Source organism: Hypomesus nipponensis, chromosome 15 (genome assembly GCF_054491055.1).
Source record: "Hypomesus nipponensis isolate SF chromosome 15, ASM5449105v1, whole genome shotgun sequence".
Lineage (NCBI taxonomy): Eukaryota > Metazoa > Chordata > Actinopteri > Osmeriformes > Osmeridae > Hypomesus > Hypomesus nipponensis.
This window is the reverse complement of record NC_140375.1, coordinates 6,150,853-6,167,840: the sequence shown is the minus strand read 5'-3', so window position 1 is coordinate 6,167,840 and position 16,988 is coordinate 6,150,853. Positions and strand designations below refer to the sequence as shown.

At 48.4% G+C, this 16,988-nt stretch overlaps 1 protein-coding gene across 1 annotated transcript in view; it reads left to right on the top strand.

Annotated features, from left to right (window-relative positions):
• Positions 1 to 14,790: 14,790 nt before the first annotated feature.
• The window catches only part of LOC146257180 (leucine-rich repeat and fibronectin type III domain-containing protein 1-like protein), a 54,132-nt gene continuing 51,934 nt past the window's right edge, over positions 14,791 to 16,988 (top strand). The window contains exon 1 of the mRNA XM_084674709.1: positions 14,791 to 15,358. The gene's annotated coding sequence lies outside the window, so the exon portion shown is untranslated. The remainder of the gene's footprint in view (positions 15,359 to 16,988) is intronic.

Sequence of the window (16,988 nt, the reverse complement as noted above, 5' to 3'; positions counted from 1 at the left end):
TCAGTCACCTCAGAAGTCAACGGGTGCTGACTCGGCCGCATGGCAAACGGATGAGAACCGACCCCAAGCAGACGGAGGGACGCAGACGGAGGGATCCCAAAATACCTCCTTGGGGAACAACGCCGCGCCATCGAGACGCTTCTCCTCACGCTCCCTGTGATCTCTCCCACGTCTGGCACCCAGGTTTCCAAACCTCCCTCACGCTGGTAAACCAGGTGAGTGTGCAGACTGATACATTAGCACAGCTCATCTTGACACATAACTGCAAACAGAGACTCAGTTCGAGCTGCCAGCTCCGCACCTCTGCTCCCAAACAGCCCTCCATAATCGTCTTCATCGCGCAATGGCGCGTATAATTAATATGGCGCAGCAGGGGTGTGGATCGCTGAATGAGAGGAGAGAACGTAAGGAGGGGCCCAGCAGGAGATGTTCCACCTTTGCAGCAACTTGGTTCGCTCCATTCTCAGCGACACACACACTTAGCGAACGGGTAGAGCTAAATAAAAACCATTGGTAAAAGCTCCTTTATGGATAGTGCTATAATGCTTCAGAGTTCCTAACGCAACCTTCCGGAACTGCCCAAAAAGGTGCTTATCTGTAACCTTTGAAATTAGACAGAAATCCGAGTTAGTATTGTGGTTGGATTCATAACGTTGGCACTCAAACCTTTGGGGGCCTCCGCCATCTTGTTATCTAGCACTGTATGGTTGGTAGGTGTCACACAGCACTAAACTCTAATCTCATTACAGAGGTGGGGATCATACCCCTGTTTATGGCAGCACACTAGTTGGGGGTGGTTCAACACACAGGATTAAATTAGAGATTATTAATCCCTGACAAGCATACACAGGGTGATGGTGTTCTGGGTAGGGTCTTTGTGAAGAGGATTTAAGAGAAAGGCTAAAAAAAAACATGACTAGTCATGTACCAATGCCAGAAAAACAGCTATCTTTATGTGTGTGTGCGTGCGTGTGTGGGTGTGTGTGTGTCAGCCCAATAACACCTACTGGAAGAGTGACTCAGGAACAAGAAGTCAGCAGGTGTAGATCTGTCTGTCACATCCTGTTGTTCTGTAAATTGCCAATGAGAGCTGGATGCATAGGCGCCCATTTAGGTTTTCCTCCGTGGGTGCACACGGGCGCCCGATGACAGACGCTCCAACTGCAATGTTTCATTTGAATTGAACGTAGCCTACTGGCAGTCTGGCACACGTGGGTGCTCAGTGTTTTCCCTGGGTGCTCAAGCTCAGAAGCACCCATGGTATGGGCGCCCATGGCTGGATGTGTCCATGACCTTGGTTCTTCCGCCTTCCGCGTTGCTGGCGTGTTGCTGGCATGTTGTTGGCGTGTCCCCGCTCATGCGGACTGGGGACGCTCCATCCGTGCGTCTCGGGAAACACAAGACGCATCATCGGCGTGATTCCCATGCTGGGTGAGCATGTGTGCGGATGCGAAGTGGACGTGGTGAGTTTCCTACACGACTCGTTATGCTGCAGTTTGTATGTCAACCTAATGAGAATCAAAGTACATTAGCATAATCACTCTAATTGGGCTTTTGAACTTCACCATAACCCGAGTGTTAACCCTCATTCTGCTGGCGTGAGTGGAACGCTTCCTCACACAGTAAAAAGAAAACGGAACACGCCTTAATAATCGTACTTGTGTAATACTGGAGCGGATGGAGAATCGAGACCACCGAGCATGATAGTGTGCCAGTCTCAGACAGCGTGATCTGTGCTCTGGTCCCTGTAGGTAGTGGAGGTGGTTTGGGTGTAAAGACCAGATCCGGGCAGCCAGAGTTGAACCTGTAGATTTGGTAGCGGCGTGTCGCACCTCCTGAAATAAATTGTCTTTCGTCAGACATAAAGTCCTTATGTGCTTCTAATAAAATGACCTGCTCCTGTATTGGATTGGGCTCCTGTGAAAATTGAGGAGTGGAAATTGGAGGAGCGATGATATCATCGGGGGCAGGGAAATCCTCATCAGTCATGAAATGTGTTTGTGAAGCAGAGCTGCACAAACAGGAGGCTAGCTTGGCCTGTGACATGACAGGTTATTGAGCCTGCTCAGCCTATGGGATCTCAGGTTATTGCCTAGTGTTACTGAGAGCCATAAGCACTGTGGAAACACTGAGGGATGACAGGAAATACTGTCTGTAATCCACTCCTTCTTCCTATTCCCCTCTCCCTCTCTCCCCCTGTCCCTGTCTCTATCTCTCTCTCCTCTCTGTTTCTGACTCCCTCTTACTGTCTCTCTCCCTACCTCACACACACTGTCTCACACACACACACGTACACACTCACTCCTCTGTTGTGTGCCATTTATTAAGGTTAATCTCTGTGGTCTGAGAGTAATCATACAGGAGCAGATGGTGAAGGGACATGTCCTCTATAAAGTTGAATTTCCCACTGCTATTTTTACACCCCACTCTCACTGTGTTTCCCTTCCTCCTCTCTCCCCTGCCTCCCTCCACCTCTCTCATTCGCAGTCTTTTCAATCACGCCATTCTCTCACTCAGTCTTTCGCTGTGTTTTGTCGCGCTCTCTCTCTCTCTCTCTCTCTCTCTCTCTCTCTCTCTCTCTCTCTCACGTTCTCTCACGTTCTCTCTTGCCCCTCTCTCTCAGACAGGCCACCTGTCACATTTGTAATCTTTGGGATAAAATGAGTTTTTTAATTGGAGACAGAGAGTGTCGAGCCTCATATAATCACTTAGGAACTTCAACTGCGTGCTCTGATCCCTTCCATGTCATTTCCTATCCCCGTGTAGACCAGACACTTGGCTCATGGAGCAGGATAGCCAGGGTCTGACGCCCCCCTTCCCCGCGACTCCCACCCTGTGGATCACAATAGCCACACAGTCAGATGCAAACTTCCAGACCTAATGTGCAAGTGTGCATAGACTCACTGTGATGGGCAGAGACCTGTACAGTACCAGACAGAGACATGCAATGTCAATATTGTCCCTATGGTTTGATTTACAGTACACGTGATGTTGGATAGCCAAAGTGATTATTAAGATGTATCTCTCCAGTTCTGTGCTACAGGATCCATTAAGGACTGAACAAACACTGTCAAAACAACTTCAACATGATCGATGCAATTAGTGGTGCTGTGTGTTCAAAAGGAGGTGACAGTTTATTATGAATGACAATGTTTATACTGTGTCAGTTTCCCAAGATTGAGCTGGACACAGGTTTGCGTGTGTTACTTTGTGTGCCATGTGCTGGTTTGTGTGTGTGTGTGTGTGTGTGTGTGTGTGTGTGTGTGTGCGTGTGTGTGTGAAATGTGCAGGTTTGCGTGTGTGCGTGGTAGGGTTGAGGGGGCGTGGGAGATTAATGGAGTTTGGACATTTAATGCTGTGAGCCTCGATTGTTGCCATGGTATTTATGAATTTATGAAGGCAATAGAAATCATTTCAAGATTCACAACAAATACTCACACATGCACATACACCACATCACACACACTCCCTCACACACACTCACACACTCCCTCAGGGACAAACCTCCCATTCTCCTCTACTGTATCTCATTAGTAATGTTTGCATTCATTACCACCATAAAGGCGGGTGATCCTTAAGACTCAGACAGAACAGCGCACATTCTAATTTGTGTAACAGTCGGTTAAACGGTTCCACTGAAGAATGCTCACACAGAGAAATAAGTCACATGACATGATAGAATTCCCACTTCCTGTGTATTTTGTTGTCCTGTGTAACTACACAGCACAAAGCAGAAGACAGAACAAAGGTTCACGCGGGAACATCAAGCTGACTTTTCAAAAGCTTGGTCGATCTTCAGAGTAGCTGGTACTGCTCACTGGATCACTCACAGATACCCTGAGATGCCTTCTGTTCTTCAGTTGTCAATGAGTCTGCAGAGACGATTGATGGAAATGCCTCGTATACACTTTGAAACCCGTTCAGAACTTGTTTGTATGCCACACACTCTGCTTCACGCTTATCTGGCAGATCGTCGATCCTGACGGTCGCGTTGGTGTTGTATGCTGTGCCATCTGTCAGGAGAGGGCCAAACGCGTCCTCACTACCAGGAGCATATGGGAGGCAGATCCTGGTCTGGGGAAGCGGCCGCCAGAGGCTCCTGGGGATGAAGGTGAGGGGAGGGGGGGTGGAAGGGATGGATTCAAGGGTGTGGAGGCGGTGTGGGGCGTTCTGTACTGATGCCACGGTTACATAAGTGTTGGGGGGGGGGGGGGGGGGGCTGACAGGATAATAGAACAGCTCAAGTTAACCAGCTCTAATATCCTCTGGGACTCATACGCACTGCAGGACTGACCTCATCGCTTCATTGTCATCACACGCAAGTATTATCACACACGTTTACACGCTACATGGCTCTGGCGTGTGCCGAGCATCAATGTCACACATGATTAGTGAGGTGTACCGTGGAGAGAGTCTGCTGTGGACTCTCTGCTGCTTGGGGACATTTGGGGACGTAGCTTCAGGGAGGAGAGGAGGGGGTGGAGGGGGAGAAGGGGAGGAGGAAAGAGAGAGGGGAAGGGAAGGAGAGGGGGAGGAAAGAGAAAAGATGAGAAGAAGGAGGATTATCATTCTTACACCATAAGTTGCAACACAATTCATTTATGGATCTGTCAGACTTTTTAACAGTTGTTGAATAATGAAAACCTGAACAACACAAGGTTTCATGTAAAGTGTTGCCAAAGATAATGTTAAGAGCTCCAGTCTGCAATGACTTAGTGACAGAACTTTTTTCTTTCTTTAGTTTAATGTGTGTCATATTTTTTGTTAGTCAGTTGGTTGGTAATTGGTATTTTGTTGCCGGTGTGTAGCTCCTGTCCCCTCTACCCTTTCTCCTCCCCCCACCCTCTCTCTCTCACGCTCTCTCCCCTCCTTCCACCCCTGCCACCCTCCTTTTCTCTCTCACACCTCCACTCTCCCTCCAACCAAATCAACAGGCCCCCTCCCCCCACAACCCAATCAACGAGACTCCGCCTCGTTCTCCTCTGATGCCCGGAGAGCCTAAATCCTGATCCTTGAGTGACGGGCCGTGAAATGAGGCGTCGCCGTGACGATAGGGCGAGCAGCTGAGTTGTGTCACTCCTGGGGAAGAAGAAGAAGAGGAGAGAGAGAGCAAGGGAGGGAGCGAGGGAGGAGGGGTAAGGGAAGAGGGCAGAAAGGAGGAGAACGAGGGAAGAGGGGCTTGATCAATAGAGGCAAGAGGGAAGGAAGGAGGGTTAGAGGGAGGAGGGAAGGAAGGAGGTGGAAAAAGGTCCAGTCATTAGCATGTCTTCAGCTCTCTCCCACTCTCTGTCGCAGGGGATGACATCACAGAAAGGTCAGTGGGAGGAATGTCCCACGGCAACTGTGCTGAGCCCCGCCCGGCTTTCCCCTTTCCACTCCGTCTCTCTGCCTCTTTTTGGAACTCTCTCGCCCCCCGTTCTCACTCCCCCTCACTCTTTCCGTATCTCTCTCTTTCCCTCTTTTCCCCGCTTTCACCTCCTCGCTCTCTTTCTGTCACTGTCTCTCTTCCTTTACCTCTCTCTCTCCCCTTCTCCCTCTCCCTCTCTGTCACTGTCTCTCTTCCTTTAACTCTCTCCCTCTCTTTCTTTGGCTCTCAACAATGTTTCTGATTACCATAAAAACCTCCTGCCTGAAAAGAACAAGTTCATATTGTTCTTGTTCAGTTGCCTTGGGTCCATGACATTATAGACCACTACACACAGTTCCAATAAAGGAAGCCAACTGGGGCATGATGCCCGAGCATCGTTGTGACACGTGACATTCCTCCTCATCCAGCCCGCTTTGGATTGAACAGAAACACCCCCTGCACACCCACACTCCCACCACGCACCCTCACACATGCCCTGATGTGTCAACACGGGCTGCAGGAGCATGTTAATGGGGGGTGGCAGCTCTGCTCCTAGCCTCTGATCCCAGGCTGTCCTCCTGGACACTCCTGTCCTCCTACCTTCTCCTCCAGCCTCTGGTCCTGTGCGCTCCTTTCTCGGCTGTGGTCGCTGCTTGTGTTGATGGCTGGGAGGGTCACCATTACCATTGCTAATCCAGCATCCATACGCATGAGAGGGCTGCGGGCTTAGGCTGAACCTCAGTGGAGACAGCCTGCTCTCTCCCTGACGGACTCTCCCTGCCTCCTTTCAAGCATGGTGAAAAGTGTTTTCTTTGTGCTGCCTGGATAACCTCGCCTTGACCCTGACTCAAGACTCACTCGCGCTCAGACTCCAGGTGATGTGATGGAGCCCCCCCCCCCACCACCACCACCCTGTCGGCAGGAGATGTCTGTGCTTGACAAGCTTCCTTTCACAAACGCTCCTGGGAGGTCATGATACACACTTTGCCTCCGCAGAGAGATCATCTGACAATTTTCAGAACTGAACAGAACAGTGTCTATATGCTGTTTGATTGCTTTAGCTTGCTGAAAAGTTGATCTGGTGATGCTAGTTTGTTGACTGTTTTCTATGACTGTTGTTTGGTCACTGTAGTTTGGTGACTGTAGTTTGGCAATGACAGTTTGCTGACAGTATTGATGATGGGTCTTAGCTGGTTAGAGTTTGGTGACTTAGCGTGGTGAGAGTGATTTGCAGCTGTAGCTACCTGTAGTATCTAAGAAGTTTGCCTACATACTGTCTGATGGTTGCCATGACGCTTCTCATCTCAGGAGACCATTGGTTGTGTGGCAGCAGCTGGCCTCCAGGACACTCCAGTCAGTCAGGACTTCCTGTTTCAAACCCACATGTGGCACCAGACACAGTCTGGGTGTCAAGTTGTCACCCAGTTGCCATGGCTTCTGAGAAGTGTCATGGACATCACTTGAATCAAACAGGGAACCTGGACAGGGCTACAGTAGAGCAGGACAACTAATGATCTGTGCTCCAGACTCACCCAGATGATGACGGCCCTGCCAGCACACTGATGCCCTGTGTGGTGCCCATCACCACCCTGGCTCATATCAAACACCCGTCACAAGTCCTTGTGAGACGGCAGGACGTTCCTTCCTCCCCCTCTCTTCCCCCTCTCTACCCATGCCCCGCTCCCCCCCCCACACACACACCAGCCGTCCCCCCCTCCCTCCACCCCCCTGCCAGCAGCCATGTTGATGCCTCGATAGCTCCAAAGTGCCACTCTAAAAATGCAGTAAATTGGCAAGACCGAGAGATAAGATCAACAATGCTGCTGCCTTCAAATCAGTCAGCGTAAAAAACCCAGCGCCTTGGGCAGCACAACCAACAACAGCCAAATCAGCTCTGCTGTGAAAGTACACAACCAAGGTGCAGAGGCTGGGGCTGGGGCTGGACTTGAGGCTGGGGCTAAGACTGGGGCTGGGGGTCTGATGTGGAACTGAGGCTGGGGTGCTGAGGTTAGGCTGGGGCTGGGGCTGGGGCTGGGGCTGGGGCTGGGGCTGGGGATGGGGCTGGGGCTGGGGCTGGGGCTGGGGCTGGGGCTGGGGCTGGGGCTGGGGCTGAGGCTAGGGCTGGGGCTTGGCTGAGGCTGAGGCTTGGCAGAGGCTGATATTAAATAACAATGTTGGGGGTTGAGGCCGAGGGTGTGAGATGTTAGAGAAACAGCATTGTGTTCTAAGTGCAATAGGCCAGAAACACACCCTCCTATTACAGTATTACATGTGGCTCACCAGAGCCCATCCCCACAGAGACTTAGAAATAGATGAAGCCATTTTATTGCTACTTGTGTTTCTGATTCAAACAAAGTTTGAAAAAAAGTTGAAGACCACCAAGTCTCTCAAGGCAGAGGACGAGCCTTCATTAGATATGAAACACACACACACACACACAACGACACACCCAAACACACTGTGTGTGTACTTACACATTCACACACTCACAAACATATAACCACCTGATAGCACCTCATCTCCAAGTCCAGCGAGTGTTGTGCATGTGTCATCCTGGGCTGTCAGAGCTCCCCTCCTCTGGGCCTTCCATCCCAGGGATGATGGAGGAGGGGGTCTCCAGGGCAACCAGAAGCTGTGGCATCCCTGGGGCAAAGTCGCTGACGCAGGATGAGCAACAGTCATGGACACATCACACACTCTGATGTCAGCCCGCAGGTCACACACACGCACACAAACTAATACACACACATGCCCATTTATGCACACAAACACACACACACAACTGTTGCCATTTATGCAGACATACAATCCCCCATCTGTTTGCCACAACACACACACGCACATACATACACACACACACACACACCTGTCCACTCAGTCAACGCTAATCCTTTGCTCCATTTCCATTGCACCAGGTGTTCACATGAGTATATCTTTGTGACAGGTCTTGGTTTTGGACATAAACATGTGTACAATATAATGCCTAAGGACTCAGGCATCTGGGACCAGTGTGTGTGTGTGTGTATGCACATATACAGAATATTTATGTGCGTGCCTGTTTGTGTGTGCTCTCAATTAGCCTACAGCACACAGCTAAGACTGTTCCCAATGCAGCCTGTGTGTCAGGGAGAGTAGAATTCACATTATGGCTTTGATGTGTGGATGTGTCTTGTGACTGCATATGCAACACACCTCTCTCTCTCTCTCTCTCTCTCTCTCTCTCTCTCTCTCTCTCTCTCTCTCTCTCTCTCTCTCTCTCTCTCTCTCTCTCTCTCTCTCTCTCTCTCTCTCTCTCTCTCTCTCTCTCTCTCTCTCTCTCTCTCTGTCGGCATGGATACATTTATGAATCTAAATCAATTTACACCTACTGGAAAATTGCTGCTTGAATCAAAATAAACACAGTCCTGTTCCCCTCCCCTGCGGCCTGGTGTGCTGTGAGGTGGGGAGTGTAGACAGTGGGGCCGCAGAGCAGAGAGGGACTGGAATACAGAGAGAGGCTCCGCACCAGCGGAGCGTGCCCAGGTTATTGGTGCTGCCTGGCTGGGCTTAGCTGGGCTGATGAAGCCTGGAGATGGAGGGATGGATGGTGGAAGGATGGAGGGACGGGGGTGGTGGGATGATGCAATGAAGGGATGGAGGTTGGATGGGTGTAGGAGTGGGGAATAAAGGGATGAAGGGATAGGGGGATGTGGGGGAATGAAGGGGGTATGGAAGGATGGAAGGATAGAGGGAGAGAGCAGGTTTGTTCGCCACACACACCAACACACACACACACACCAAGACAGACACACACACACACCTGTCCACACTTGCAGAGGTGGAAACGTGATGTGAGAAGGGGCTGGTTGTTTAACAGTACAAGCAACTGCCCACACACACACACACACCTAAGATGTACAGATTCCGGTACAATCTGTCAGAGTTGTCCAGTGAGTGGGTGTGAAATGATGTTGTGTGATATGTGGTGATAAGTACCATGTCACTCCCTGAAACCTTGAAGAAATTCAGAGGCAGCGAGTATGTTGGGATCTATTACATTTGACATTTCATTCATGAGGCTTTCATCCAAAGAGATGCACAAACAAAAAGAACATGGCATACAGAAAGTACAGCACAAGATTGTGGATCAGTAGTGCTCAGTTCCAACAGTATTTCAGTGGTAAGAGTTAAGAAACAGTCTTTATTTACTAGCCTCATTGCAAGTAATCGCATCTCAGCTGGCAGGTTTGGTGAACACAATTACTGTAAGTCCCTTACCCCCAGAGACTTTCAGTAAAAGGTCTCACCAAACATGTTGGAGATTCATGTTTGAGATGGAATGTGTTGATGTCATCAAGCTCAGCACAACTCTCTCACCGAAGGCGATGGAGTCCCAGACCTGCTTACGTAACCCTCAACGAACCCCCACCGTGGTTCCATCTCAGAGGTGTGAATTGGAGCTGGAGAAGATTCCAGCTGTATTTCAGTTGTACTGTAGATTTCGATATGGAGTTGTAAAATGTTCCTCCCTTCCGTTCTCTCCTTTGTCTGGTTCCACTTGGAGCTGAGAGAAGCACTTTGCCCGCATTAGTGGATGCTGTTTTTCTATCATCATTATTCAAATGTCTCCTCTTGGAGTAGACAAAGTGGTGCTGTGGGGGTGAAGCCGTGACACTTAAACACGTAAAGATCTGTAAAGGCTTTGTGAAGTGTTTATGAAGCAGTGTAAGAAGTGCTCATTTCAGTGTTGTACAACTTTGCTTTTCACCTCGGACAATACCTGTGCACACGATCATCTCTCCGCATTACAATGTTGGCCCTGCTTGGCCTCCTTCATGGAAAATGCATTAGCCATATATCTGTGTTTAACTCTGCTGTCTGTGACATTTGGAGGAGAGGAGAAGTGACAGGCTTCTAAGGAGATATGGGGAGGATAAACCCTCCCGACCGCTTCTGTATCCTACCATTATCAATGGAGATTGGACTGTCAATGCGAAGAACAGGTGCTGGGGCTGGATAATGGTCAGAGTCACAACCCAGAGAGACAAAGATAGAGTCACATACCAGAGAGACAAGGATATAGTCACAAACCAGAGAGACAAGCGACAACATAGGAGTGTGTGTGTGAGACTGTGTGTGTGTATATGTGTGCAGGTGGGGAAGGTGGTCTATACTTCAAGGCTTCACAAAGCCTGAGAATTGGCTGAGAATTGCCAACAACAGAGGCTGAAAGATCAACTCAGAGCCCCCCACCCCCCACCCCCCATCCCTGCTCGGACAGGACCAGGTCAGTACCCCCCAGGCTGATAGAGATATCCCCCCTGGCGTCCTCAGAGAGATGGGGATCAGAACGAGGACCAATGCATCTGGACAACGATACACATACACATCCGGACACCATCCGGAGTTCTGTGGGGTTCTTGGAATCGGACACCCTCTTGTCATCGGTTGGCGAATTTCCCCAAACAAGAGAGGGACCTTCAAAACTGTCAAATAATACTTTGATCTTCCTTCGGGTTATATCTTCCTGTGAGATGGACATCACTAGAGGTACTGTCGGGTCCTGCAGCAAGAGATCTCTCATTCACCTGCCTTCTCCATTCCAGCTCAGACCCCCAGGAGAGAGGAGAGATGAGCTGTGGTCCCATGTGACCTCCAGAGTCTGGCTGGAACTTCTGTTCCGTAGGAAACTCAGAGGGAGGAAGCGTTTTCAAGGCAGATTTTCTGCTTTCCGAGTTCCATGAACTCAGGTTACCTTTGTGGAAAACTGCTTCTGGTTCTCAACTCTCTGCTGATGTCCACACACTCGTGACAGGGTTTGTGTTTTGCTTTTGTATCTGCTGGAACGTTTTCTACCTCTCTGCACATTCAGATAAACAAACACACACTCTCTTTCAAACTCACACACGTACACACATGCACACAAAAAAATATATACTTTCTGGAAATGCACACACATACAGACACAGGCTTACTGTAAACACATACACACACTCTCACATAGACGTACTGCACACACACAAACACAAATACATTGTAATGCACCGGTCTGTCTTTATCTCTCTACTTCTCTCTCATGCAGTCTCTCCCCATTATCAGCTTCATTGTCTGCTCTTACAGGGCTGTTTGTCTTCTTTCCATCCAGTCCATTGTGTGTACTTATGCATGTGTTAGTGTGTGCATGCATGTGTGTGAGTGTGTATGTGTGTGTGTGTCTGTAAATGTGTGAGTGTGTGCCTGCATGTCTGTGTCCTGCAGTGGACAGAAACGGGCTGCTGCTTTCTATTCCCATCCTCAGGCCGTCCCAGAATTCACCAGAAGGAGAAAAAACACAACAAACAAACAAAAAAACACAACAAACAAACAAAAAAACACAACCCCTCTTCTCCCTTTTCTCTTTATTGACTTTTCCTCACTTCCTTATCTTCAATCAATTCTTCAGTCCTGGGCCTAGCCTGTAGCAGATAGACATTTGCCAGCAGCCTATCTCCTCAATCATTTAGCGGATCTCGATCTCTCTCGCCCTCTCTGTCAGTCCGCCGCCCCCTCACCCCAGGGACGGGATGAATGAGTTGCCAGGTGAGATAGCCAGAGGTTGCCTGGCTCCATTTAACACCAACCTTGTGTGTCTGAAGGACATTGTTACAGCGGCCGTGTCTATTCCGAGGCATTGGAGGGTTGGAGTGGAAACATACTGGTGAACAGAAGAAAAAAAAACACTTTCAAGAAGATTCGACATGGATGTGGCCAGAGGCTGAGAACGTGGGCCGCTGAAGGTGAGTCAGCAAACGTTTGATTTACCTCTTCATCTTTTTTTTATCTAAAGACAACAATGCATGAAAATGTCAGTTGATATCAACGGTTTTCCCTTCCCTTCCCTTCACACAACAGAGGATGTTAAGCACAACAGAGGATGTACTTCCTGCGGCAGCTGAAGCAATTCAACCTGCCAAAGACAATGATGGTGCACTTCTACGCAGCCATCATTGAGTCCATCCTCACCTCCTCCATCACCACCTGGTACGCTGCTGCCACTGCCAAGGACAAGAGCAGGCTGCAGCGTATCATCCGCACTGCAGAGAAGGTGATTGGCTGCAATCTGCCTTAACTCGAGGACCTGCACACCTTGAGGACCGTGAGACGGGCGAAGAAGATTGTGGCTGACTCCTCCCACCCTGGACATTCCCTGTTTCAGTCACTCCCCTCTGGCAGAAGGCTGCGGTCCATCAGGACCAAAACCTCACGCCATACAAACAGTTTCTTCCCTTCCGCTGTTGGCCTCCTCAACAAGGCCAAAGCTCACACTGACTGAATGTCCTTAAAAACTATTTACATTTTGCACTACACTCAATTCCTGTAATTATTTGTATTTTATATTGTATTTTATATTGTAAATTGGCAACTTATATTTTACTTTTATTGTATATTTTATTTTAATTATATTCCACTTAAGTTTGCTAGTTTATGTATCCTTAGTATAGTTAGACCACATATTTAAATTTAAGATTCCTATATGTTTACTGTATGCACCTTCCTGCATAAAGCAAATTCCTTGTCTGTGCAAACTTTCATGGCAAATAAATCCCATTCGGATTCGGATTCCCTTCCCTTCCCTTCCCTTCCTTCCTTCCTTCCTTCCTTCCTTCCTTCCTTCCTTCCTTCCTTCCTTCCTTCCTTCCTTCCTTCCTTCCTTCCTTCCTTCCTTCCTTCCTTCCTTCCTTCCTTCCTTCCTTCCTTCTGTCCTATCTTCCTTTCCTTCATCTTTTTCTTCCTTTCTTCCTTCTTCTCTTCTCTCCTACTCCTTCCTTCCATCCACCTGCTTCTGGTTTGTGACTTTGCTCCAGCTGCCTGTCAGGTTGATGTGTGGTCAGGATGTGAGCGGTCTGCTTTCATCAGCATCTGGCGCCACACAGGCAGCAGCGTGCAGGCAGCCCGTGGACAAGGGATCACTGTCAGTACCTGAAGGTGAAGCAGGACAGGACAGGAATGATAGGGCTATTGACTGATTGATCGTCGATAGACCTTTAAGTCACGTAATCCTCAATGTACAGTAGGCCATGGCGCCCCTCTCATGTACGTATGGTGTAGTGCGCAGTTAACGCTATAGTTAACAAATAGTTATTTGTTGACGTCAAATATGACCTCCACTATCCACTATCCTTGCTATTGCTCCATTGCTAAGCTTGCTACCGCATGTATTATGGCAATACAACTTGTTTAACTGTGGTGAACTGTACAAATACCACCACACAGCAAAGTATATAGGTCAAAAGAATTACATCCAGCTGGACTTCTCACCCCTTGTCATTCTGTGGGAAGTGCGTGAATATAAGGGTTTACAGCACCTGGCCCCAGACTGTTTCCTGGGAAGTGCTGGCATTGTCAGACGCTGAGCCCCAGAGAGCATTCAACCCTAAAATGAGATCAGAGAGGATGGAACTGCTTGTCACATACAGAGAGAGGGAGAGGGAGAGAGAGTGGGAGAAGGAGAGGGGAAAAGGCGGGGGGGCCTGGGGGGAGGTGATCAGATCAGACTGATGTTCGGGGCTAAAGCTCATTCCGCTGGTTGGGTAGCGGAGGGGGTGGAGAAAAAAAATGCAAAGCCCGGTGCTGAATCCCGAGGCGCCCTGGTCGGCGCTCTCCATGGTACTTGAACATTGATAGACAGCAAAAATACAGTTTTTAATTAATAAAAAAGAGATTGTATGAATAGCTGACATTGAGACAAACGCAGATTACAGTTCAGGTTTTTTAAACAATGTTTAATTTAATGGCATTCTTTCTCTCTTTGTCTATTCAAATTGTATCTATTTTAAGAAGAATCCATGCAACATAATCAGCAACAATGAGCCCTTTGAACTTCAAAGTAACTCAAATAAATGTATGCAACGTTCCATGACACACACAATTAACTATTCCTGTCAAGGCCTCATAGCACATGTGATTTCCACTGAACCTGCTGTGCCATGTGATGAAGCATCCAAAACCCGCTAAATCCGCAAACTAGCATCAAATAAATCCTTTAATTGGGAACAGTCAAAATAATCTCATGGAATCTAAAGTGATCTCGGTAATCCATGCCAACCGAGAAGCGCTGGTTAACGCAGCCGCTATATAACACCCAGGCATCACACAAGAACAACACGACGACTTGCTCTTTTTTCTGATTCGTTAAGAGCCTAACAACTGTCTTGAAGCTTCAGTGTCAATAAGGGACCCTCTGACAGCGGTCGATGGCTTGTCTCCTGGGGCTCTTTCCTCGTGCTCGATAGCAGGCTTCCGAGTGGTATAGCTTATCTTATAAGTGCAGCGCCGTACTGTCAACATAGCTCGGACAGCGATAAAAACAGCTTTGAGGGACAAGTTGCTGTGAACTGGCAGAGCACGTCGGCACGCAATGAGTCGGTGAGGCGGAGCGTGTCTCCATTCTAAAGAACTCATCAATCCGAAGAGGGCAGCGCCAACGGCCGCACACTGCCATTGCTGCACCGGACTCCGCGGAATGAAGTTCCAAGGAAGATTCGTCTCATTCCAGGATGTAGGCTTTACCTAAAGGGGATTTCTCCGCATCAACTACATAGCTTTTACAACATATTTTACTTTAGGAACCAGGAGAAAGCTTTTACTGGAAGCAGCGCATTCGTTTTCACATACTGAGCTTTGGAATGACAGTTGAGCTCTGCGTAATTGGAAGCGGGAAAAGGACATTTATAGTGTCAGTTTGTCAGGGAACCTTTACTTCACGAAGACCCCTACATGGATATAAGAATCTAATGCTCTTGGTTATTATGTGATGGTATCTTCTGTATCTGTGGGAACTAAACAATTGTCCGTCCTAAACGGTGCCAGTGAGAGTGCCTCTACTGAGCTAAAGGTCCAGATATCTTGACTGGTTATGGTGCGTCTTCAACAACACTGGCGATAAAAAGGGGCATTCATTATCATCCACGGTAATTCAACATATATGGGCTATTCACTACAAACCACAGATCGTCAGATACCGGAGCGGAATTGCTACACCACGGAATAAAGGTAACGACAGCCTATATTTATTTTATTCTAACCTGTCCTCAGATGTGTCCTTTCTATCGACTTTTGGCAAAGTACGAGATTATATTTCCAACTAATGTCACTCAACAGAGACAGCAATTCATTACAGTTAGGTTCACACACTGGCTAAAAAGGGGGAAGCCATACCCTATTCGGGGACGGCAGAATGCTGCGTAATGGTTGGTGGGTATTGCAGTGCACGATAAGGTAGATCCGCACCTTTGCAAAAATAATAATAATAATAAGACCGCCTTTCAGAGGTAGAGTCAGCAACCGTGCTATAGTGTCTCAACAATATCTATACAATTTAACACTTTAAAGTGTTTATTATATTATTATTTGTACTAGATTGGCACTCCGGGCGCATAATCGGCTACCCGGCACATGAACTATTAATCAGTGTTGTCCGAAATCCTGAGGTCTATTTATGGCTCTTTGATCTAAACTGAGAACCTCTAATTGCGTTTTTTATTTTTTACACTTGGAGCCAGGCATATCGCTTTCCTCCGCCGTAATGTGAACACGGTTTCCCGGTGAGAGCCTAGCAGAGCGGAGAAGCCACGCAGGGCGCTCTCATCTGTGGACAACCTTGTCTTGTCAGAATAAATGGATTGTTTGTTGATGGCTCTCGGATAAAGAACGAGAGACGAGGCCGAGGCCGAGGCCGTGAAATCGATTCCGACTTACATTGCTGTACCTCCTGACTTCGGGACGGAAGTATGAGTGCTGCTGGGCTTCTCTCTGACAGCCTAGCCGGGCTTGAACCAACTCGCAGAGCGATAGGGAGGGGCTGGGATGCGTGGCACGGTGGCAGTGTGCGTGATATGCCCCCTCAGGTCAAACTGTTGTCTGTAGATCTGAGATGTCCTAACAATGTTGCTGCATAATGGTACATAAAACGGCTTTGGACTGTATTGATATGTACAAGTACATCATCTTAACAACATTGTTTGAACTTATCCAGTTTCATACATCTTGATTTCTGTAGATTGTCCACATGTGATTCTCTGGTAATACACGATGAATGATAACTTGCTTGTTGATTTCATAATGTTGGAATCATTTCTCTGTTCATCCTAACTGAAGGTCTGTAGAGTGATTTGTGTTGGTCTCTATAAATTGTCGGTCTGTCTGGTCACTTGGTCCAAATACCTGTTTTTTCAACTGGTATTTGCCTCTTTGGTCTCTCTCCGCCTTACTTATTCATACCCCCCCCTTCTCTCTCACTCCCTTATCTATCATGGGGCACTGATTGCTTTCTGGTCTATCTCATCCTTGGTCAGTCTCTCTATCTCTCTAGCTTGCTAGTGTGTGTGTGTGTGTATGTGTTATGTGTGTGTGTGTGTCTGAGGTGCCTGGCTGAGTCTCAGTATTGGGGCAGTACTCCACAGAGATGCAGACTGAATGTCACACTGCAGAGGGGTTAAATGTCTTATTCCCCACCATAGGTAGCCGTCCCAGCCTCAACATCCGGGCCCAGACCACAACCTGTGACCATTAGTGCCTGCCCCCAACACCTTTAACAATAAGCCCTAGCCCTAGCCCTAGCCCTAGCCCTAGCCCTAGCCCTAGCCCTAGCCCTAGCCCTAGCCCTAGCCCTAGCCCTAGCCCT